The sequence below is a fragment of the Pinus tabuliformis genome, chromosome 9 (genome assembly GCF_031772625.1).
Source record: "Pinus tabuliformis cultivar Carrire ecotype Pingquan chromosome 9, CPIR1, whole genome shotgun sequence".
Classification (NCBI taxonomy): Eukaryota; Viridiplantae; Streptophyta; class Pinopsida; order Pinales; family Pinaceae; genus Pinus; species Pinus tabuliformis.
Window position 1 is genome coordinate 1,213,574,310 of NC_142307.1, and position 26,609 is coordinate 1,213,600,918.

Sequence of the window (26,609 nt, forward strand, 5' to 3'; positions counted from 1 at the left end):
AAGCAGCAACAATTTTGGGTCCTGTTGGGGTAAGTTGGACCACCAACTTCCTGGGGTCATAACTTTGGTATACTATCTCCATTTATCCATCATAACATGTCATTTCAAATATCTCTTCGGTTTTCCAGAAATCATATTTTAGGACCTCAAAATGGCTCCAGAATTTTAGGACCTGAAAAAACTGCCAAAAATAGAAAGTTGTGCTAGAATTAAGGAAACTAAAAGAAAATAGTGTTGGGCATCCAAGTGGAATATGTAGGTGCCTGTCAATATCCACCTAGATCAATCCTCCCCCTTAAGAAGCAATGGTCCCCATTTCATTGAGTGCCTCCATAAGATGGGGAAACATCTACTGAACTTAGTTCCTAGTGAGCCACTTGCCTTGGTGCAGGAGTTGGTCGGCTTTGACAACTCAATAAGTTTGGATCCTCTGTTGGCAATTATTCTTAATCTATGTGTCCATTATCTGCTTAGTCACGGCTTATTCAATTAAATCTATGTTTAGCTCTATTGGTTTCAACTAGTCAACAATATCAGATGTGTCCAACGATGGTGGAAAGTATGGCCGAAGGTGGTCTACATTGAACACTAGGTGCAGGCCCAGGAATGAGGGAATGTAGAGGTTGAAAGAATTTTCACCCACAACCTTGGTGATGGTGTAAGGCCCATATAGGAGTGGTCAAACATTCCAATGGGATCCAGTAAAGCGTTCCTTTTGCAAATGTAATCAAAATTTATTACCCACTTGAAACTTATGTGGCACTCAATATTGATCATGACATTCTTTGTACTTGGAATTGGCTTTATATAGGATATCACAGACTTGTTAGTGGATGTGTTGGATGCATTCAATAATTCTAGTGACTTTATCAGCTTCATACTGAACATGTGCATATTTTTCCTGTCTAGTCGCAAGAGACATTGTCACATCAATGGGTCACAATGGCTTAAATCCCATGCCCACTTGAAAGGGGTTGTGTTTAGTCGAGCTATGAAGAGCTCTGTTATAGCTTTGTTGCACATAGCGAAGACCCTTGTCCCATGTTCTTGGATGTTTGGAGTTGTACATGCATATATTGTGCACTATCATCCTGTTGACAACCTTTGTTTAGACAGCAGTCTGCGGATGGAACGCAGTTGACTTGGTGAGCTTGGTGTCCAATAATGACGAGAGGCTTAACCCAAATTTTCTTAGGAACCTACTATCCCAATATGATATAATGGTCTATGGAATCCAAAAATGAACCTGCACTTGTTCGAAGAAGATTTTAGCAGTGTCATATGCTTTGATGCTCTTCTTGCATGCCATCCATATAGCCATCTTATAAAATCTATCGACGACCACAAATACATAGTCATTGCCATGCTTAGCAGAAGGGAGGCTAGACATATAGTCCCATGGAGATGGATTCCCAAGGTTGTCTAGGAGTAGGAAAAGGAGTGTACATGCCTTGCTTCTTAATGGTTGGCTTGGAGATGGCATAGCGAGTGCAAGATCTTATTTATTTTCCAACATTATGTTGAATTTTTTGCTAATAAAAGTATTTCTGCAGTACTTCCACTATCTTCTCGACACCAAAATGTCATGTGACCCTACTATAATGTTTCTCCTAAATCATCTTGTCACACTCGCTTGAAGGAACACAAAGATGTCCCAAATAGCACAACAACCCATCCTGAAGGTGGAAGTCTAGAATTGGCTTTCCATCCATCAACATCTTGTAGGTGGTAGCAAACTCCGAGTCACTTTGATATAGTTGTGGCCATACAGAGGTATTGTGCCTATAATAGTTGAGAATTGCACTCAGTGCCACAATCAAGGGTCGAATGAGGCAGTCTGTGACAAGATTGGTGCTTCTGTTCTTATACTTTATGCTTGGATGGAATTATTGTAGGTATGTGGACCATTTATGATGGTGATCATTTTGCAACTTCCCCTGTGTTTGCATAAATTGAAGAGGTCGAGTATCTGTGTGGATGATCCTCTCCATCCATAATATAATGCTTCCATTTCTCGTAGACCTACACGATAGGTTAAATCTCCTTATCATTGGTGGTGTCCCTACGAATAGTATCAGAAAGTGTCTCACTTTGATAGGCCACCGGGTGCCCTTGCTGAGTGAGGACTGCACCAATAACATAATATAAGGTATCTGTCTCAATCTCAAATGGTTGTTGTAGGTATGACAAGGTGATGATTGATGGAGAGAAAATGTGGTGTTTCAGTTCAACAAATTCCTTATGATGTGATACAGAAGCATCCAGCACCCTTAGTCAAAGGGAGGAATCCAAAAGCGGAGCGAAGAGGAAGACGTGGACCAAGGGAGAAAAATAGGGAAAAATCTGTTTTAAAACAGATTTCAAGGATGGAATGGATAAGTCTCGAAGACTTGTTATTATTGTAATCTACCATGCATGCATTATCGAGCTTTAAGGGCTTTCGTTAGAGGATTGATCGGATCCTTCCGTGATCCGATCCAACACTTCTTATATATACGAACCTGTGCATTCAAGAGAGGGGGAGAGCAGTAGATAGACAAGATGTAGTCAAGAGGAGAACTGCTACTAAGGCTAAAATGCCTTAGGATTGTAATTGTTCTGCATTAATATAATATATGTGTGTTTATGTTGAACTGTGCACTTGTCTGTGTATATATATATATATATATATATATATATATATATATATATGCATTAATGGTTTGGAATCTAGCTTTTATATGTGTGTGACGAGGGTTTAATTCCCAATTTTGAGTGTGTTGATTGATCATCAGGCATGATGGCGATCCATTGAATAATGAGATATTTTTTATATCAGTATTTTACAGACTATGGTGGAACTGTGGTTAACACAAAAATCCATCAACTGGCGAATGAATGCGAGGAAGATTAATTTAAGGAAGGAACGACTGAGAATGCATAGGAGCCGTTGGATCGATATGATCAACATTCCAGATGAAGTCACAAATGAGCAAAGACCTCCTCTTGTATCGGTGGAGACCTTTGGATAATATCAGAACTGGGCCTTATAACAATGCGATTGCGATCTTGCGATAACTCGTCAACCGTGGGATCAAGAGCCAGGTTCGACGGTTGCGATCAAATCATTGATCACAAATTGAAGAATCCTAATGACAATAGTTGAGCACTGAGCGCTGAACGCTGATAGTGATAAAGCCAATCGCCAATCGGAGATCAGGTCTATCGGAAGTCGGGTGATCGAAGCAATGTTGTGGATCAACCAAAGGTGTGGACTCGACGGAGATATAAATGCGACTTAATGTTTTTGAAGTCTGAATGTTTGTGTTCCGGTGAGGTTTCCATATGCATTCCTTTGTCCTCATGTATTTCAATATATGGTGTCCCCGGGGGTTTTGGTAAAGGGGAAGTGGAAGATCAACACTTCTGATAGTGTGATAGCTCCGATGAAGTATAAGTCCACGGTTAAAGGCTTAAAGCCTTGCAAACACTTCCGATAGCCTTTGTGGGCCATAACCCACAGGCCTCAGGATCAATTTCTTTAAGGGAAAGGGATTTTGGTTAAACCCCAATTTCTCATTCCCATCATTTGGTATCAGAGTAGAAGAAGATTTTGTGTGCAAAAGAAGAGGAAGGATTCCAGAGAGAAAGAAGAAGGAGTACAAGGTACAGTTGATAGAGCTGGAGAGTTATGGTCTTACTGTCGCACAGAGAGTGGCAACAGAAGGTGAGAAGATTTGTAGCAGCCTAAGAGCAAGAAGTGCACAAGAGAAGCTAAGAACAAATTCCAACCGCGGTTGGGTAGAAGTTGTTGAGGCAACTCCACAGTTGCAATTGTGGGTAGAGTTTTCCTAGAAATAACAATTCTAGCAAAAGAAGTGTTGGGTAGAATTGTTAGTCAGCAAGAGGTTCGAGGAGAGAACCATAGAGCTTGCCAAAAGACCAAGTCCAGAGGAGAGCTTGGTGAGGTGTTAGCCTCCTGTTGCAACAGGTGTTCATATTTCATGATTGACATTTTTACATGCCAAATATGTCATCTTTCATGCTGCAAGGTTCCATATTTCCACAAGAGGCCAAAGAAAAGGCCATGAAAGTGTGCCAGTCCAAATGCCACTGCTGTATTCCAATTTTGATGAGTTTTTCAGTTAAGGGAAGGCCAAACAGTTTAATCTTGGCCTCCCTAGGTTTAAATTTCTTGTTTTAGAATATAGAGAATTGATATCTGACCAAACAGCTTAATCTTGGCAGATTTGTAGATAGGTAGAGAATCAAAGGAGCCCAACTGCTTAATCTGGGCCCTTGGCAGAAATAAGGGTAGACTTAGATAGGAGGGCAGTCAAAAGAAAAATTGTAAAGCAGGGTCTGCAAGTCTAAGTGCACCCAAACCAAAAAGAAGAAAAAATGCTAGGTAAGTAGGCTGGGTAGGTAGTTTTTGAGGTTGCAGAATGTTGATATGTGATCAATTTTGTGTTTCAAAGTGTTATATCTTTTCAGATCACAAGTTGGAGGCAGTTTTCATCTGGAGGAGCTCAAGCTGGATATCTCTAACTTCCCCATTCTCCCTTATCCCCAAATCACTCACTAACTTCCCCGAAGAGGTCAAGATCTGCTTGATTCCTCTTAGTTTCATCATTCTCCATATCAGTTGCCTTGGTGAAGATCTGATTCACTCAAGGATTGTTCATTCCTCCTCTATAAGTCACTTTTCCCCCTTAAATAGCCTAAGATTCACATACTTAGTGCTTTCTGGTCACCTCCATATTAACTACTAATTCTATTATATAGCTCCCTATCTATCTCCCCTTCCCCTACAAAAACTATATAAATCCCAAAAAATATTATAAAATTCCCATCCCTGGCACTATAGCCATATTTTCTTAAAGTCCGGGAAAAAGCAGTCCATCTAGGGTTGTTTTTAGCCCATCCGTGTCCTAGTTGGAGTTAGTTTGACCTCTAGTCAAACTAATAACCTTTTCCCTTAACCCCAAAACCTGAAAAAACCCATGTTTCCCCTTTATCCTAAGGTCTTGCCCGCAACACATTTGCCCCGCTCACTTTTAAAAAACCCCAAAACCCACATTTCCTAAGTTATTAAACCCCCGCGGCGCTATATCAATATTTGAATATGCGCGCGGGCCCCGTCCCTTATCCCTCCGCCACCTGGCCTGTCCCGCCAACCGTCAGATCGCCCGCGCCCGAGATCTACGGCGGGCGGGCCTTTTCACCTCCGAAGCCGCCGATGTTTAGCGTCCGGGAGTTCGGCGGTTTTACCATCGTACTCCCGCCACGCGTCGCCCTCCCAGGTGTGGTGGAGCCCCCTCCTCCCAAACCGCTTCAGTGCAAAGGCGGTGCACCCGAAACCGCCAAACCGCCCTCCCCTGGGTGACGTCAGCGCCACGTCCTCCGCCCAGTGACGTCATCCTACTGCATCATCTGCCTGCGTCGGCCTCCTGCCACCATACTGCCAACTCACCACCGCCACGTCACTGCCACCGTGTAAATGCCACGTCACCCGCCGTACATGCTGACGTCACCCTGCCACATCACCACCGTACTGGGTCCCACCCACTGACGTCATGCTGATGTCATCAGCAAAAAAGGCGCGAAGGCGAAAATCGTGCTTAGGAAGCCCAGATTCAAATTCTGAGGCAGTTTTTCATGCGCGATTAGTGCCATTAGCGCCTAGCGCTAATCGCGCATGGCTACGGGAAATGGGCCAAAGTGGAAAGACCCTCATCGCGCAGCCCCCAGCAAGCCCGAAAGGCACAGAATGACCCGTTTTTCTTTGCGAAGCAGTCAGAAAGAGGCAAACACAGTTTTTAAAGCAACAGAAGGCCGAACAAGAGGCCATGAAAGATCGATGGGACAGTCTAAAGCACTCTAAAGACATTAAACGGTCCGATTCAACTGTGAAAGAGTATCAGAGGAAAGATGGAGCGACAAAGAGTATCAGTTGAATATTTTAATCGAAATCTTCATTTCCCAAGGTAGCTTAACATTGAATGGCCTCCAACAAAGTCAAATAAAGCGGTGTAAGCCCATTAAAGCTCTCAAATCACAGCCAAAGCATTTAAAGCCGCCGAACAGCGATGGATCAAAGCCCAAAGCACAGTTATTGCAAAAACACTGCACCAAGCCACCGAGGACAACACATTAACTCAGTTTTGATACGGCTGCCCTCAGCGCAGCTCAAAGATATTTTCTTGCATTTATTTCTGGATAGGATTAGGTTAAAGTAATCATTTTTCTTTCAGACCTGTTTAGGTCAAACTGTAATAGACAATTTTGGACATTTTTCCCTATATATACCGCCCTCTGTATTGTTTTAAGGGTTGGTTGGTTGATAATCTAGAGGAGAGACTCGCACGGGATATCTGAGATGTTTTACTTAATCAAAGATTGCTGAAAAGCTTTGGAGAAATGACTATCTGCTCTGTGTCTAATGGTCTGAAGAATTGAATGTGGAATTCTTGTGCTGCAGTATGAATCAATAAGTGCTTCTTACCTCTGTTATTTCAATTTCATATAAGCTCAAGTTGCAGAACGAAGGATTGGTTTAGAATTTGCTTAGCTGCACTCTATGCTCAGTTTCTGTGGCTTTTTAATGTTTTCTTCTCGATTTAGGCATAAACATGAATTCCTTTGTGGCTCATGTTTGATCTTTTTCACATATGAATGACTGTTATCTAGGAATTCTTAACTGCTCCTAGATAGGGCTCATTTGTTTTCTTTCTGCTAATCTGAATGAGAGATTCTTAATTGCCCCTCATTCCTTAGCCTTTAATCCATCTCTTTTACCTTAAATAATTGTTTCATATACAGCTAGCTTGCTCCATTTTCCTTCTGGCGACCAAGAAAACGCACCAGCAGTCCTACTCCTTGACTCCACGCCTAATGGTTCTAAAACTTTCATGCTATCCCTGCCTCTTTACCTGAAAGTATCATCCTTCCCACCAAAACTTAAACAAACCCCTGAACCCAATAACTAGCCTAAAATCATCATCAACCAAGTTAAATCAGAAAGAGAGAGCCCTCTCTGATTGCAGGTGGGCTAGAACCTGCAATCCAAAGATTGGTTTGTGGTTACCTTGGCCGTATCCTTTCAGGAGCTTAAGGACAACCTGAGTGATAACATGAGGTAAGTGGCAGCAGGGAGGACCTGCTATTGCAGAGACTTGGTTGCAGCTCACAGAAGACCATGAAGGCAGTTCCACTGAAGAAGTGCAGTGGGTAGAATTGCTAAGGATAAGGAGAAGCATATGACCAGGAGGTCATAAATTTTTGTGCCTCGGGAGTATGATGCGGGAGCATCCAGCACCCTTAGTCAAAGGGAGGAATCCAAAAGTGGAGCGAAGAGGAAGATGTGGACCAGGGGAGCAAAACACGGAAAAATCTGTTTTAAAACAGATTTAAAGGATGGAATGGATAAGTCTCGAAGACTTGTTATTATTGTAATCTGCCATTCATGCATTATCAAGCTTTAACGGCTTTTGTTAGAGGATTGATCGAATCCTTCCGTGATCCGATCCAACATTTCTTATATATACGAACCTGCGCATTCAAGAGAGGGGGAGAGTAGTAGATAGACAAGATGTAGTCGAGAGGAGAACTGCTGCTAAGGCTGAAATGCCTTAGGATTGTAATCGTGCTACGTTAATATAATATATGTGTGTTTATGTTGAACTGTGTGCTTGTCTATTTTATATATAGATATATATATATATATATGCATTAATGGTTTGGAATCTAGCTTTTATATGTGTGTGCCAAGGGTTTAATTCCCAATTTTGAGTGTGTTGATCAATCATCAGGCGTGATGGAGATCCATTGAATAATGAGATATCGTTTATAGGAGTATTTTGCAGACTATGGTGGAACTGTGGTTAACATAGAAATCCATCAACCGGTGGATGAATGTGAGGAAGATTAAGTTAAGGAAGGAACAGCTGAGAATGCACAGGAGCCGTTGGATCGATATGATCAATGGTCCAGATGAAGTCGTAGATGAGCAGAGACCTCCTATCGCATCGGTGGAAACCTTTGGATATTATCAGAACCAGGCCTGATAACAATGCAATTGCAATCCTGCGATAAATCGTCAACCGTCAGATCAAGAGCCAAGATCGACAGTTGCGATCAAATCACTGATCGCAAATCAAAGAATCCAAATGACAAGTGGGCAGTGGAGCGTTGAACGCCGATAGCGATAAATCCAATTGCCAATTGGAGATCAGGTCTATTGGAAGTCAGGCAATCGGAGCAGTGTTGTGGATCAACCAAAGGCGTGGACTTGATAGAGATATAGGTGTGGCTTAATGTTTTCAAAGTCTAACTGTTTGTGTTCCGACGAGGTTTTCGTGTGCATTCCTTTGTCCTCGTCTATTTCAATATATGGTGTCCCCAGGGGTTTTGGTAAAGGGGAAGCGGAAGATTAACACTTTCGATAGTGTAATAGCTCCGATGAAGTATAATTCCACGGTTAAAGGCTTAAAGCCTTGCAAACGCTTCCGATAGGCTTTGTGGGCCATAACCCACAGGCCTCAGGATCAATTTCTTTAAGGGAAAGGGATTTTGGTTAAACCCCAATTTCTCATTCCCATCATTTGGTATCAGAGTAGAAGAAGATTTTGCGTGAAAAAGAAGAGGAAGGATTCCAGAGAGAAAGAAGAAGGAGCAGGAGGTAGAGTTGATAGAGCTGGAGAGTTATGGTCTTACTGTCACACAGAGAACGACAACAAAGGTGAGAAGATTTGCAGCAGCCTAAAAGCAAGGAGTGCTCAAGAGAAGCTGAGAACAACTTCCAACTGCAGTTGGATAGAAGTTGTTGAGGCAGCTCCACAGTTGCAATTATGGGTTGGCTAATCCCGAATGACTTGGATCTTAGCCATACTCACATGCATTCCTTGCTTGTCGATTATGTAGCCCAAATGTTGGATCCAGTCCATGCCAAGGGAGCACTTCTCTAGGTTGGCACATAAATTGTGCTATTGATCCAGGTGGATATTGGTGGCCACTCGCCTATTCCACTTGGACCCCCAACACCGTCTCTTTCATCTTTTTCAATTTCCTTAATTGTAGCACATTTTACTATTTTTGGCAATTTTTCAGGTCCTGAACTTCTAGAGCCATTTTGAGGCCCTAAACGATGCTTTTTGGGAAAACAGGTAAACCATGAGTTGTTGATTCATGTTTGCATTCAAAATTTATATTCCTTAGGTAGATGTTTCTAACAAGGTATTTTGTGCGTCAAACTAAGATCATATTCCAAAGTTACGACCCCAAGAAGTTGATGTACCAATTTACCCAAACGGGGCCCATAGTTTTGGCACTTCATCTCCTAGGGTTAGGTTTTTGTAACATAGTTCAGAGGCATTTAGCTCCAACATCTCTTCTCATAGATAAGCTACCATCACCTAAGCTAGTTTATTTCCATTCTATTTGTAAGCATTTCTGAGTATTTGATATTAATGAAATGAAGTGTTATTTCTGCTAAATCTCTATATTTATGGTTATATCTGTGATTTTTTGCATTCCTCTTTAAGTTTCAATTAGGGGTATTAGAGCGGTATGCTCTTTCTTAATTTTTCTTCGCATTTCCCCAATGAGGTCAGGATATAAGGAGTTAGGGTTCGAACTTGTCAAACCTTTACAAGGCCAACCTCGCAAATCCTGACAGCCTCCCATGGAGGAAGAGAATAAAGACAATGGGGAAGGAGATCCTTTCAAAATATTTCTCGAAGAAGCCCTTGAGCAATAGAGGAATGTGATGATGGAAAAATTTGCCCAGATCCTTCAACAACTACCCAAAGGTGACACATCTTCTTCCAACAACCACTCTAGAAGCACCACACCCTTTAAGGTATAAGTCAACTTTTACATTGCCATATTTGAAGGTCAGATAGATGCGAACATCATAGATAAATGGTTAAATCTGCTAGAAGGGTATTTTTGTGTTCATGATTTTTCCAGCTGGGAAAAGATTACTTTTGCACTTCTCAAAGCCACCCCCAACGTCAAGGATTGGTGGGAAACCTACTGTGAGAAGAAGGAGGAAATAACACCCTCACTATTTTCAGCCGCACCCACTTGGAATTCATTCTGGGATACCATCAAGGAGTAGTACTACCCTATCAAGAGATATGATAATAAATACACAAAGTCGACCACGCTACGACAGGGAAGGGACCAAGATGTGTTGGAGTTTACCAATGCTTTTCATACCCTTTTCACAAAGTTGGGTATCAAGGATTTGGAGCAACATTTGGTACTCAAGTACCGTGACTGTCTACACAGATACATCTATGATGAGATGGAGTTCCTGGACATCTCCTCACTCGACACAGAATACCGATACGCTGTCAAGATTGAGCAGAAGTTTAAACAGAAGAAGCGATACTTTGGATCTACGAATTTGAATCAAGGGAAAGGTGCCCACAAACCATAGAGCAAATGAAAAATCCAAGGTGGGGTGACCCAAGACAACCCGCTAAAGTTGCAAGCAAAGAACAACACCCCGAAGACAACGAAGGACATGGGAAAATGGTGTGAGATCCATAAGAGCTCCACTCATACCACAAGTGAGTGTCGAGCTAAGCAGTCACTCGTGGCCGATTTGAAGGCTTCCAAATCAAACACATGTTCCAACTCTAAGTTAGAACCTGACAAGGGAATGACAAAGGGAAGTACATCATTGACACAGAGCCTAGTGCCACCATGGCCACCACCAAGATCCAAAAGAACAAGCCTGAAGATATAAAGGAGAGGGAATTCCTATTCCACTCACAGATGTGGGTGAAAGGTTCTCCATTGCGCTTCATTATTGACAGTAGGAGCCAAAAGAAACTCATTTCAGCAGAGGTAGTGAAGCGGCTGGGTCTACCAACTACAACACATCTGTAGTTGTACACCATTGGGTGTCTTCACCAAGGATGATATATCTGCATCATCCAACACTGTCGCCTTTCCTACAAAATCAAGCCCTTCACGGATGAGGTACTGTGCGATGTTTCTCCTCTTGAATTTTGCAATGTATTATTAGGACAACCATACTTGTGGAAGTGACATGCTATATATGAGTCTAGACCTTGCTCTGTGATTATTACTTTTGGAAATAAGTTGTACAGGATGCTGGAGGCAACCTGACCTACTGCCATCTCTTTGATCTCTGCAAAGCAATGCAGTAAGATCATTTCACAGAACAGGAAATTTATTTTCCTTATGATTTTCCCTCAAGGAAAGAAGAATATTGTGGCTATGACTTCCAAATAGGGCTCCTCCACCTAACAACAGTAAATGGATATGCTCGTGGAGGAGTACATGGACATTTTCACCTCACCTATAGGGGTACCTCGGCACTATCAAGTCAAGCACTCCATCGATCTAACCCCGGGCGCACCACTACCCAATGGACCAATCTATCGATACTCTATTATGGAGAATAATGAGATCAAGAGGCAGATTTAGGAGCTATTGTAGAAAGGGCACATCAAGCCAAGCTCGTCACCTTGTGGAAGCCTGATTGTATTGGTGCAAAAGAAGGACGGGACTTGGAGACTCTGTATTGACTATCGAGCATTGAACAAGATCACTATCTGGAATAGGTACCCAATCCCACCAATTGATGACCTTCTAGACTAGCTCAAGGGGATGAAATATTTCAGCAAGATTGACTTGAAGTCTGGTTCTCACCAGGTTCCTATCGAACCTTTCAATGTGTGGAAGACTGCCTTCAAATCCAAGGATGGCCTTTTCAAATGGTTGGTCATGCCTTTCAGTTTGAAGAATGCCCCCTTAACCTTCATGATATTGATGGACAACATCTTGTGACCCTTCACCAATGTATTCATGGTGGTCTATTTACATGACATCTTGATCTTCAGCCAGAGTTAGGAAGAGGACCTCCACCATATTCGACAGGTCCTCCAAACACTGCGAAAACACAAGTTATGTGCCAATATGGAGAAATGCACTTTTGGCATGACCCAAGTTCAATATCTGGGGTACGTAATTGATGATCATGATGTGCATGTGGACCTAGCCAAGATACAAGTAATTCGAGATTGGCCAGCCCCGACCACTCTAACAGAGCTTTGCAACTTTCTGGGTCTTGCCAATTTCTACCGCAGGTTCATGTTGGGGTTCTCTCGTATCATTTGGCCTTTAAGTCAAGTCACCAAGGGTGGAGCAAAAGAAAATTTCTTTTGGTTTGAAACCCAACAGAAGGAATTTTTCAATTTGAATCAATGCCTCTACTCTGCACCAGTGCTCACATTACCATACCTACGACAACCATTTGAGATTGAGACAGGTGCCTCCGACTATGTTATTGGTGCAATTCTTACTCAACAAGGGCATCCAGTGATTTATCATAGTGAGACACTTTCAAAAATAGTTTGAAATTATCCTACCTATAACAAAGAAATGTATTCCATTGTGCAGGTTTGTAGTTAATGGAAGCATTACATTCTGGGCAAGGAAACGGTCATCCACACAGACCACTGACCCTTGTAGTTCATGCAAACACAAGGAAAGTTGCAAAATGATCACCATCAGAAATGACCCACATACCTGCAACAATTCCATTTGAACATTAAGTATAAGAAGGGAAGCACCAATAATGTTGAAGACTACCTAAGCCAACCACTAGCCATGGCGTTGATCACTGTGCTTGACTCTTATGGGCACGAGACTTCGAGGTGGCCGTGTCTTCACGAGAGTGATCCAGAATTCAACAACACATACCAGACACTCCTGGAAGGTAAGAAAGTTCCAAATTTTCACCTCCAAGATGCACTATTATGCCACCTAGTACACATCTATTTTCCTTTAAACGAGCGGGCCAAGATGATTTGGGAGGCACATTACAGTCGGGTCGCTGGAAATTTTGGAGTAGAGAAAACAATGGCAATACTGCAAAAGTATTTTTATTGGCCGAAACTTCATCATGATGTTGGGAGGTACTTTAAATATTGCACTGTCTGTGCCATTGCCAAACCAACCATCAAGAAGCAAGGCCTATATACTCCTCTTCCTACTCCTAGTCGACCTTGGGAATCCATATCCATGGAATACATGCCATGGCCAAAAATTTGTTTTTGTGGTCATCGACAGATTCTCTAAGATGGTCATAAGGGCGGCCTGCAAGAAGAGTACCTTATCTTGTCCAAGCGTTATGAACAGGTTCCTTATCTTATCCAAGCGTTGGACCCGGCTTACTTATAGGAAGGATAAGCTCATATCACAGCAAAGGCCACTTATAAGCTCTTCTTTGAGCAAGTGGGTACACTTTGGGATCCCATTGTCCATTATCTTAGATCGGGACAGCAGATTCCTAAGTGCATTTTGGTCAAGTCTCTGGTCGATGATGGATACCAAACTCACTAAGTCCATGAATTTCCATCCCCAAACTGATGCCCAAATAGAGGTCATCAATAGGATGATCGTACACATTTTGCGCATGTATAACTCAAAGCATCCACACACATGGGATGAAATCCTCCCCTATGTCCAGCACTGATCTACGAGGATCTCATTAGATCAGTTGCACATTTTTCAGTTCATCATCAATATCCGATGTTGATTCAGTTCTTCATGGTCTTTCGGTTCATGGTTATCATCATGGTGATTATGGGCGTCATGTGGTGTTGAATTTTGCATTGTGACAAATATGTTTGTAATGGGTTTATTTATGGTGGAACTAAATTCCTAAGTCATTGTAAAAACCTATGCTAAATACCTAAGTGGCTAAACCTATGTGACAAAGCTATGGTGAAAACCTATGTGCATAAAACCTAATGCATAAGGTCTAAACACATGAACCTAAACAAATAACCCATTGCGGACTTTGTATTAAAAATACAATGCAAAACCTACCACACAGCCCCTAATCGCAACAGCTAAGTCGGCTCGGAACTGCGAGGATTTGAGGGCATGTAAGTAGTAGTGTTAACGGCAGGGTAAGAGTTGCAGCGAAGTATTAACCGCAGTCCTAACCATGGGCCCTAATCGCAACGGGACCACAGCATGAGACCAGTTAATAAAACCACAACAGTCATATACCGTTGCGGAATTACCCAGTTATACCGTCGGAGGTTGTGGTATGTGAACGGTGGAAAAACCACTAGGTTTATCCGCTAGGTGTAACCGCACTGTCAGCCGAAACTGCAGGGGTAAACATCATAGGTGGCGGCCAAGGGTTTGACCGCCTGGTCACATTCCAACAGTCCACCCAATACATGTCATTAGTTGAAAATTAATGGGTTCGGGGTTATTATAAAGTTTATTTTGGGTTTTTGTTTGTTTTTTGGCTTAAATGTCATTCCACCGCCATGTAACCACTCCCTAAGGTGGCAGCTAGACATAAGACCGAGCTCTAAAACTCTAAAATGTAACCTTGAATTCAACAAGTACATGCCAAACTTGGGCAGCAGGAGTTAGAATGTACCTAATTCCTTATAAATTCACCAACTTGTTCATTGAAGAGTTCATGAGTGGTTTTAAAAGTTTGTATGCAGATTCTTGAGATCATAGGTTTTTTTTTCCAGTGTAACGGGAGTATCCGGAGTCAAAATTGGGAACCGTGATAGGCGTTGGAAAGTTATTTCTGGGAGATTTCTTTTGACAGAGACCAGAAGTGCCTACATGCACATTCAGTCTGGTTCATTTGCTTTTTAATTGACCTTCTCGGATTCAATCCTAATAAAGTGGTCGCCCATCTTGAAAGCGAACTCAAAGATGTAATCCATCAGGGATGAACTTCGTAATCAATGTTTGATGTATTCTATATATGTTTTATTTTGAAAATTCAAGCTTAATTATGTTTCTTAGTTAATGAGTCAGTATTAAATCAATTTTTTTCCTTCAGTCTTCCACATTAAACACTTAAGGTTAACAATTCATTCGTTGTTGGCAATTAATCAATTCTACTTCAGTGTTAGTTTATGATCGATTTCAGATCAAGCACAGCTACAAAAATCTCTCCACAACTCAATGGGCCACAAACCCTTTTAGGTAGGGCTGGGATTTCAACCATTATGTCCCATTTATGTGGCCATACCATTTGCAGCTACTTAGGAAGATTCGGCTCACGTCCAATCCAAAGTCGATAGGGCTAACAACTTCATTGAGTGCATTCAACACATCCGCCATCAGGTCCATGATATAATGGATAGAGCTAATCCTAAGTACAAGAAGCACCATGATCAACATCAAGTACTACACAAGTTCTAGGTGGGCGACAAAATTTGTCTACATTTGTAGAAGGAGCAGCTCGCTAGACCCCATCGCAAGCTTTGCCCGCTTTGTTATGGGACATACACCATCACCAAGACTGTAGGGTACAATGCCTTTGAACTCAATATTCCATTGTTCCTTGGTCTGCACCCAGTGTTCAATGTAGACCACCTTCGGTCATACTTTCCGCCATTGCTAGACACATCCGACATTGCAGAACAACTCATACCAATAGAGCTAAACCTAGACTACAGGGAATAGGCCACAACTGATCGAATCATGGACACAAATATCAATAATACTCGCCAGTAGAAGATCCAACTATATCGGGTTGTCAAAGTTGGCCAACTCTTGCACCAAGGCAAGTGGCTCACCAAGGACCAAGTTCAGATAAGTTTCCCTATCTCATGGAGGCACTCAAAGTAATGGGGACCATTGCTTCCTGAGGGGAAGGATTGATCCAAGTGGATATTAGTGGCCACCAACCTATTCCACTTGGATCCCCAACACTGTCTCTATCAGTTTTTTCAGTTTCTTTAATTGTAGCACAATTTACTATTTTGGGTAGTTTTTCAGGTCCTAAACTTCTGGAGACATTTTGAGGCCCTAAACAACGTTTTTTTGTGGAAACCTGGGAAAATATGAGACTTCGACTAATGTCTGCATTCGAAAGTTTTAGTCCTCGAATAGATATTTCTAATGAGGAATTATGTGTGTCAAATGGAGATCATATGCCAAAGTTATGACCCCAGGAAGTTGATGTACCTATTTACCCAATGGGGCCCATAGTTTTGGTGCTTCATCTCCTAGGATTAGGTTTCTGGATGTTTATGGTTTTCCATTGTTCCTCAATAATAAATAAACCTTCGAGCCTCATTGTAACACAGTTTAGAGGCATGTGGCCTCCACATATCTTCTCAGAGATAAGCTGCCATCGCCCGAGCTAGTTTATTTCCATTTTGTTTGTAAGCATATTTCAGTATTTTATATTTGTGAAATGAAGTGTTATTTCTGTTGCATCTCCATATTTATGTTTATATTTGTGATTTGTTGCATTCCTATTTAAGTTCGAGTCAGTTGCCACAGGGTTTGAAGGACCTATCAAATATGTTGCATGTGCTCTGCCCAACTCTTGTTGAAGATGAGGATGTCATCTAAATATAGAACCATGAACAAATTGGTGAAATGCCACAAGATGTCATCCATCGGCCTCATAAACTTTGTACGAGCATTTTTCAACCCATATAGCATGACCAACCACTAAAAAAGGCACTCCTTGGATTTGAAGGTGGTCTTCCACACATCTGTGGGCTCTATTGGAATTTGGTGATATTAGGAATTCAAATCAATCTTTCTAAAGTACTTGGCCCCCTTGAGTTGGTCAAGAAGGTTATCAAACTATGGGATTGGGTACCTATTCCTGACAGTGATTTTATTCAGTGCCTGATAATCAATGCAGTCTCCAAGTCCCATCCTTCTTATGTACAAGTATAATTGGGCTCCCACATGGTGAGTAGATTGGTCTGATGTGCCCCTTTTCTGGAAACTCTTGAATCTACTGCTTGATTTCCTCATTTTCCAGAAGAGGGTGACGATATATTGGCCCATTGGGTAGAGGAGATCTAGGAGTTAGATTGATCGATTATTTTACCTAACAGTGCAAGGGTACTCCTGTGGGTGAGGCGAAGATGTCTCTATATTAGTCCATGACCTTATCAACTTACTTCTATTGTGTGGAGGTACCCTTTCTAGGAGCCATGGATGTCGCCACAATATTCCCCTTACTTTGAGAATGAATTAGAAAGAAAAAAAAAATCACTGGTCTAGGAGATGATCTTACTACTTTGTTTAGCATAAATAAAATAGTGGAAGTAGGAGGGGATACCTCTGGGATCATGTATATTTTTTTCCCAAAGTAATAATAACAATGTGAGGCTTGGAATCATACACAACATGATGCTTTCAAAAATATGGTTGGCATAATAAAACATCACAAACTTCAAGAGGAGAAACATCACATAGTACCTCATCTATGAAGGTCTTGATGTTGTAGGGAAGGAGACACTATTGGCTGACACGGAGATCTCGTCCTTGGTGGAGCCACCCGGTGGTATATGATTGTGGGTGTGGTGTGGTCAAAAATCCCAACCACTTAACAATATCTGGTGAGATGAGGTTCTTTTGGCTCCCACTATCGATAATGAACTCCAGAAGAGAACCCTTCACCCACATATGTGAGTGACAGAGATGCTCCCCCTCCTCTGGATCTTCGAGGTCAGTGTTCTGCATCAATAATTTTCTTCCTGTTATCGTTCCCATTGTCAGGTTCTAGCTCAGAATTATAAAATTCATCGAAATTTGAAGCTCTTAGCTCAACCACCAATGAATTATTAGCATGACACTCATTTGTGTCGTGGGTGGGGCTCTTGTGGAACACACACCACTTTCATGTGTCCTTATTTGTCTTCGTGGTGTCATTCTTTTCTTGTGGCTTCAATGGGTTGTTCTGGGTTGTTCTGGCTTAGCTCTATCCTTTTTTCTTCTATTTGGGGGTGCTCTTTTGCTACTTCAGAGTCGCCAATCCAAAGTCTCACTTCTTTTGTTTAAATTTTTGTTCAATCTTGGCAACATATCTGTATGCTGCTCCAAGCAAGGAGATGTCTAGGAACTCCAATTCTTCGTGAATTCATTTGTTCAGAAAACCACGGTGTTTGAACACCAAATGTTGATCAAAGTCTTTGATACCCAACTTTGTGCATAGAGTATTAAAATTATTTGTGATCTCATGCACATCTTGGTCCCTTTTATTTTGTAGTGTGGTGCATTGTATGTACTTGTATTCATAGCTCCCAACAGGGTAATATTGTTCCTTGATAGCATCTCAAAAAGAGTTCCAAGAGGGTGTGGTTGTAAAAATAGAGGGTTCCTCCGCCCTTTTCTCGCAATAAATTTCCAACCAACCTTTGACATGGGGGTTGGCCTTAAGCAGTGAAAAAGTAATATTTTCACTATCAGAGAAACTATGGATAGCAAAATAACCTTCCAGTAAACTTAACCATTTATCTACAACATCAACATCTATATGATCTTCTAAAATAGGGATATCAAATTTAACTTGTACCTTAAAGGGGGCGATGCCTTCGAAGTGACTACAAGTTGAAGATGTGTTGCAAGTTGGCATCCACCGAAGGATCTAGGCCGTAAATTTTTCCATCAGATCATTCCTTTTCCACTCAAGGGATTCTTCAAACATTATTTTGATAGGATCTCCTACTCCCTCATCTTTCTTTTCTTCTGCCATAGGAATCCATTGGTGTCGGTGGGGACAACCTTGCAAGGGCTCAATGAGTTCAATTCCCAACTCCTTATACCTTGACCTTATTGGGGACATGCATAGAAAACTAGAGAAATAGTAGACGACTCTAATACCACTGATCCAAATTTTTGAAGGAACAAAATGAAAGACAAATTTAAAATAGAACACAAAGATACAACGAAATAAAAAAAACTTCAATTAATTAATAACAAGTACTCAATATTGTTTACATACATAATGGAACAAACTAGCTCGAGCGATGGTAGCTTATCATTGAGAATAGATGTGATGGCTACATGCCTTCTAAACTATGTTACAATGAGGCTCAAAGGTATTTTTATCATAAACAAGAAGTGTGAAACCATAACCCTAGGAGATGAATCACCAATGGATTTGGGCCCCGTTGGGGTAATTTCGACTGCCAACTTCCCCAAGTCATAATTTTTGAATATGATATCCGTTTGGCTATCATAATACCTTGTTTCAAATATCTCTATGATGAAGTGAAAAAATGATATGTAAGTTATATTTTGGCACTTTTTCCAGTCCCTTGTTTTCCCTCAAAATGTCATTTAGGACCTTAAAATGGCTCCAAAAGTTTAGGACCCAAAAAGCTACCAAAAATAGAAAGTTGTGCTAGAATTAAGGAAACTTAAATGAAACAGTGTTGGGAGTCCAAGTGTAATAGGTAGATGGCCATGAAAATCCACCTGGATCATTTTCATGTAGATTCCTCTAAAATGGTTTCTTCGTTATGAAGGCTAAGACCATATTTGATAGAGGGAGACCTTTGGCTGCTCTTTTCCAATTGTAGATGAGAGGTTTTCTCTTCTAGGTCACTTCTTAGTGAAACCACATCGACTTCCAGACTTTCACCTTGATTTTATTTTTCCTTTAGCTGGATTCCCAAACTTTCTTCGATGATTTTTTAATCTTATAATTGGGTTTTTAATATAATGATTTCATCTTTAGAAACGTACTCCTCATCAAGAATTTGAAGTAATTTTTTTATCCTTATTTTCAGCTGTGAGCCTTTTTAAATCTACCAAAACTGATTCAAGCTCAAATTCAAGTGCCACTATTCTATTTTGTTTTTCAACTTCAAAATATTTTAATGAACAACTCAAGTTTACCTCATAATCGCCTTAACTTAGGGCTTACCTCGATCTTCATTTTCATTTTCAAAATATGATTTCTTCCCTTAACTACAAAGTGCTTTTTCACTTGGACTATGAATTTCAACTGGTTGGTTGTCATCCTTTGGCTAGATATCCTTAAGAACATCATCTTTATTTTTTGTACCTAAATATGGACACATAAATGTATAATGACCTTCATTTCTAGAATTGAAGCAAAGAGAAATACTTGATTCTCCTTCTTGAATGTTTCCATCATCCATGACCATCAAGAAAATATATTCTTTAGGATCAGAAGTATTTATCACATGATTACAACCCTTCATTTTTTTAGACATATTCTTCGTACTTTTCCTTTTATTGGCCATAGATCCTTTGATCTACCTTCCAACAACCAAGCTGCACCCAAAGGCACCCACTATGATACCAATCGTTGGGAGCTTGAAAATACCGAGAGGGGGGTGAACCAACATTGTACTATTTCCACTTTTTACCTTTTCTTACAATTAAATGAATCATACATTAAATACCATAATGTATTAATCAATAAATGTATAATCGAAATATGAGCGACAATTAACGCAAGTACAAGTGAACCATGAGAGAAACACATAAATCATAAAAGAACACAAGGACACATATATTAGGTGGAAACCCTTCTAGGAGAAAAACCATCGAATGCTTTGTCTTCTTATTATTCTTATCAATATTATTTTATAATGTACTGGCACCAACTAGTATGAAAGCACTGACTTGCGTGATATACAAGCACCCACTTTCTCTAGGCCACGACCTGATGGAAGCACCCACTTCCACAACTATTTGCAAACACCCATCTATTGGAGGCATCAGGCCCCAAATAGTTTCTAAGGCACCCACCTGAAGGAAGCCACTACTCCTTAATTAGCAGGCCACCACTTTCCCTGAAGGCACTGACCTTCGATTCTATGTGGAGATCCTTTCATACATTTTCACATTAGATCCATCTCTAATCAGTATCAATACAGAAGCACAAACCAAATATCTTTATGTAATACAAGCCTCTTCTCAACAACCAAATCTACTCAGTACATCAACAACACATCAAACTCACTCTCTACTCGACAAACATATCACTATCAAATCAGAGAAGCAATATACATACATCAATAATATTAGTAGTACATACTCTCACTGACACACCCTCGCTCATCACCAACTCTATCCAATACATCTTATACCAATAATATATTAGATTGACAAACCTTAGCAACATACTTTGGCTCAACAAGGCTCAAACAACCATGCCCTAGGAGTAGCACGCACACAAAATCACTCAGCATTTTTTGACCCTACAACGCCAACATATACAAGGCTAACAAGTAATATGTCAATAAACAAGATTCCAAATCAGAACTTGACACTAGTAGCTCTGTCCATTGTCCATACAACAACAACCTCACTCTGTCATACTCACTCAATACTAGAAATAATGATATAATAACACATCCTCATCCCCTTTTTATGACTTCAGACTTGACCTCTGATAGAATACTACTGCACGTTTCTACAATCTATCAATCACACGCACAATCATCTCTAGTCCATTATTTTACTCCATATGCATACACTCTATATATACAACAATACAAACAATCTTAGCACAAACTATAAGCTACATGTGTGTTTGTTCCACTCTCAAGCATACTGTTTCTAACCTCGGGGGAATCTATGGCCAAAAAAAACATATCACACCCCAATCTTAGTGCTCAAACAAATCTACTACATTATCTTTGTCACAGATCATGTGCATTGATCTATCTCAAGCTCTCAATTGCACCACACACAACTCAGAGGTTAATCATCATGCTTGGATTGAATATATACCTCTTGATGTATATTGGTATTCTAGTGCATGGGAGTTTAAAATTAAATCAACCATCACTTGTTCGTTTCACATTCTCAGGGATCAATTTCCTCATCGCATCCATTTTGGCATGAATGTGCACTCGTGACTGCAATGCTCTTAATTTGCTGCCAAATTATGCTTATATCTAGAAGAATTATGTGCAAGAACAATCCAATACTTGTTCTCTATAATTTATCTTAATTCTTGTCTTTTGGCCTCAAGGAACAAATGGATATAGAATTGGTCCTTCGTAAAACTTGGAATTACAATTACAATATTGAAGTCATAGTGTCTCAAAATTGTTGGGTATGTGTTATATTCTCTCCACGACTAGTTGTACATGGAATCAATAATGGTTGGGTGGACCCAAGGGTGGATGGTGGACCCAAGGATGATAGCCGGACCCACCCATGGTTTTGAGCATATTTTTCGTCAAGATGGTTTTTCCCATGGTATTTTGTAGATCCGGTCAAGTGAACTATGATTATATTCTAATCTAGGGTTAATGGATTGGGGTTTATGAATGATTCAACATGTATATAATGTATTGTAACATTGAAAGGAATATAATGAAAAATCAATCTAGTTTTCCCAGTTTTGGGTTCTAGGAGAAAATCTCTGTGTATATTTTTTATGTTCTCGCCATTGTATATTTTTTCTATTTTTAAGAATTCATTTGTAGGTAATTTTTGTACAAGGTTAAAACCTACATTTGGTATTAGAGTTGTTTTGGATTCAAGGGGAGGCCTTTGCGGCTAAGGAGTTTGTTTATTGGGCCTGTGGCAAACCCTGTTATAGTGGGAGATCTATGGGATTGATTCTTGTCGTGAATGGAGATGGTGAAAAATGGAAATATAGAGATAAATAAATTCAATGGACAAAGTTTTGAGTTGTGGAAGCTCAAGATGGAGGATCTGTTAGTGGACAAATATCAGTGGATTGTTGTAGATCCAGGTATGACGCCAACAAGAATGTTGACATAAGACTAGGAAAGGATAGATCAGAAGGGAAGATCACAATACAATTGTGTCTGTCAAATTCAATATTGTTGAATGTATCAAGCGAAGCTACATCAAAGGATTTTGGCACAAGTTAGGGAATTTTTATCAATCTATGTCCCTTATTAACAAATTATTCATTCAGAAAAAGTTGTATAACATCAGGATGAAGGATGGAGACTCGATGACAAAGAATCTAAACACCTTTAATACTGTGGTAAGTCAATTGTTATCTGTTGATACTAAAATTTCAGATGAAGATAAGTGCATCATTTTTTTGTGTTCTTTACCAAACTCGTGAGATAATTTGGTTGTTTCTATAGGTAGAAATACAACTGCCTTGAAGTCTAATGAAATAGTCTCATCCTTTTTCAAAGGAGATGAGATGAAAAAATATGGAGAGTCATAATGGAGATGCATTTTCTATAATAGGATGGTCCTAGAACATAAACAGAAATAAGTCCTCAAGTCGGAGATCTAAATCTATAGGAATATCTAAATATCTAGGAAAACCTATAAAGGTATGAAGGAAATGCAAAAAACAAGGGCACTACAAAAAGGACTGTAGATCTAAAACTCCTGGAAAATAAAAGGGATTTGATGATGCTCCTTCTACAAAGGTGAAAACTACCTCAAATGAAGGCAGGGATGTGTAACTGGATTCTTCTAGTACATATGTAGATCAAGAGGCATGATTGGTTGAATCAGGTGCATCCTTTCACATGACTCCCCATAGGGAGTGATTCTGCGAGTAAGAGAAATGTCATGGTGGTGATGTCTTCCTAGGTGATGATAGGAAGACCAAAACTATAGGATGCAGAAGAGTCAAGCTAAAATTTCAAGGTGGAATGATAATAACACTTCCTGTTGATCTATACATTCCTACATTGGCTAAAAATATAATTTCTGTAAGCAATATGGATGATACATGTGTAAAACAATGTTCAAGAAAGATACCTACAAGATGGTTCAAGGACCACTAGTATTGATGAGGGAAGTTCATATCAGAAATCTATACAAGTTGTTGGGTAGTACTGTTATTGATGATTGCAAAATTTTTGTGGTTCATGAAAGTGGAGCAGAAAATATTGTAGTCTTTGGTGAAAATACTATGTTGTGGCATCAAAGACTAGGAAAATTTGGAGAGAAGGGCTTTTGAATACTACATGGTAATGGTATGATAGAAGGTATGTCTAATTACTCTCTGGATTTTGATTTATGTGAAAATTGTGTATATGGGAAGCAAAATCAAGTATGTTTTTCTTCTGGTTCTAATAGGGAAAAAGGGATATTAGATCTTGTGCACAATGATGTGTTTGAACCTATGTTAGTTCCATCACTGGTAAATATGTGTACTATGTCTCGTTTATAGATGACTACATGGATATATTTCCTCAAGATGTAATCTAAAGCCTTTGACAGGTTTACATAATTTAAGGCTTTGATGGAAAATCAGATAGAGAAGAAGATTAATGTGTTGAAGAAAAATATTGGTGGAGAGTTCTGCAAGAAGGAATTTGAAGAGTTCTGTAAGAAATGTGGTATAGCATGACATAAGACTACTCCATACACACCTTGGAAAAATGGATTTGCAGAAAGAATGAATAGGATGTTGATGGAAAGGCAAGAAGTATGTTCAGTGGCACTGGATTAGGGAAGGAATTCTAGGCAGAGGCAATGGTACTGCATGTTACCTATTTAACATATCACTTTCATCAGCGTTGGAGGATAATACTACACATGAGGTATGGACTAGTAACTCTCACATCTCAAGGTATTTGAATGTGATGCATATGTACATGTTCCAAAGGAGAAAAGAACCAAATTGGATAGTAAAATTGAAAGGTGCATCTTTATTGGGTATAAGGATGGTTTAAAAGGTTACAAGCTTTGGAACCCAGAAAGAAGGAAGGATTGGACAGAGTGTTGGATATACATGGCTTTGTTGATGTAGATTGGACTAGAGATCTGGATCAGAGAAGATCTACAAGTGTGTATGTCTTTGACCTATTTGGAGGATTATTCAATTGGATGAGAAAGAGACAATATGTAATGGTACATTCAACTATAAACGCTGAATACATGGCAGCCACTCATGTAAGCAATGAATAAGTTTGGTTGCAGAGATTATGTTTGAGTATGGGGTTGGTACAATGAACTATAAAGATAGACTGCAACAACCAAAGTGAATTTTATTGGAAAAGAACCCTTCTTATCATTCGAAGGCAAAGCATATTAATGTTTAGTATCACTTTGTGAGGGATAAGGTTAAAGGAAAAAAGGTGTTGCTAATAAAGGTAGACACTTTGAAGAATTTTGTAGATGTATTAACAAAGTCAGTGAGCACTAAGAAGTTTTCTTGGTGTGGAGAAACAATGGGCATTGCAGGCTTAGACAAATGACTATGCACTCATGTGGCATCCTGTGTGGAAAGAAAACATCAAGTGGGAGAATGTTGGGTATGTGTTATATTCATTCCATGACTAGCCCCATGCGGGGGGGGTATCCCCCCTGCACGGGGTTTGAGGCAATGCCCTGGTTTTTTTTTTTATGTGGACCCAATAACAGTTGAGTGGACCTAAGGATGGGAGGTGGACCCTCCCATGGTTTAGCACATGGTTTTGGGCATGATGGTTTTTCCCATGGTATTTTGTAAATCCGATCAAGGGAACTACAATTATGTTATAATACAAGGTTAATGGATTAGGTTTTATGAGTGCTTCAAAATGTATATAATGTATTGTAACATTGAAAGGAATATAATGAAAATCAATCTGTTTTTCCCAATTTTGGGTTCCAAGAGAAAATCTCTGTGTCTATTTTTATGTCTCGTCATTTTGTATTTTTTCTTTTTTTAATAATTTGTTTTCAGGTATTTGTATACATTGTTAAAACCTACAAAAATTGCATACCAAAACAATCTCAAAAAAATTGTTTAAAGTGTAATTAAGATCACTACTAGTTTAATTACGCGAACTTTCCCCTTTTTGACAAAGTAGTCACTATCTCAGCCATTTCATAGACTATCACACAACTTCATACACATCATTGTTCTACTAAATTTCACCTCTCCATACATAAATTGTCTCATTTCATTCCTCATGAGTAGACAACATTACATAGAACAATTCCTCATGCATTGGTAAACACTGCTAATGCACCCCAAGATCTCTATATAAATTGGTGGTACATAATACTCTTACATTATCCAGCGTTTCAGACCTTTATCCACACTACACACATAAAATGACCAGTAACCAAAATTGACCCAATCAACCATATCCAAATTTAGAGATATCAAAATCAATGAATGGAGGTATCACATCTTGTCTACATTACATGTTTTATTTGTGCTAGCCTTCATAACACAATCTTCACACAAACAAGCTTATGCTTGTATTCCTGGTTTATACCATGAGAAAAGTAGAGTTATATCCACTAGTATGTTTCTTGGAAAGTGAGGAGATTGATGGTACAAATGAATCCATTTTCAAGGATAAAGATGACCTTGAGGTGAGGACTAAAGATTATGTTGAATGTGCATGTTTTTACCATTTCCCTTTGTCAAAAAGTTAGTATGACAGTGTTTTTAATACCCCAAATGATGATTATTTGAAGAAAGTATATATTATTTCTCTACAATTAACAAAATATAGTTTTTTTTCCAATCACGTAAATGAAAATATTGAGCCCAATCTTTTCAGATTGCAGGACATGTTTTTGTCTGTATTATGCATGTGAAAAGATTTTTCCCTTTGTCTCAAATGAAAAATCTCAGCTTCCAACTAATGTTAAATATCCATTAGCAAGAGAAATTATGTAGAAGAGGAAATGGAAGAGAAACAGAGTGATTGAAGGATTGGAGGAAATTTCATAGTTAATGATAATATAGGAGAGTGTCTCATTTCTTCCACATGAGTACATCAGTCCTTCGTTTGCATGGAAACATAGATCTAATATGAGGCAGGTTCTAGGTTGTATACACATATGTTGAAGTATATACATATCCATCTACAATAGATACCTCACAAAAAAATTCTTTGAAGAGAAAATATTTTTCA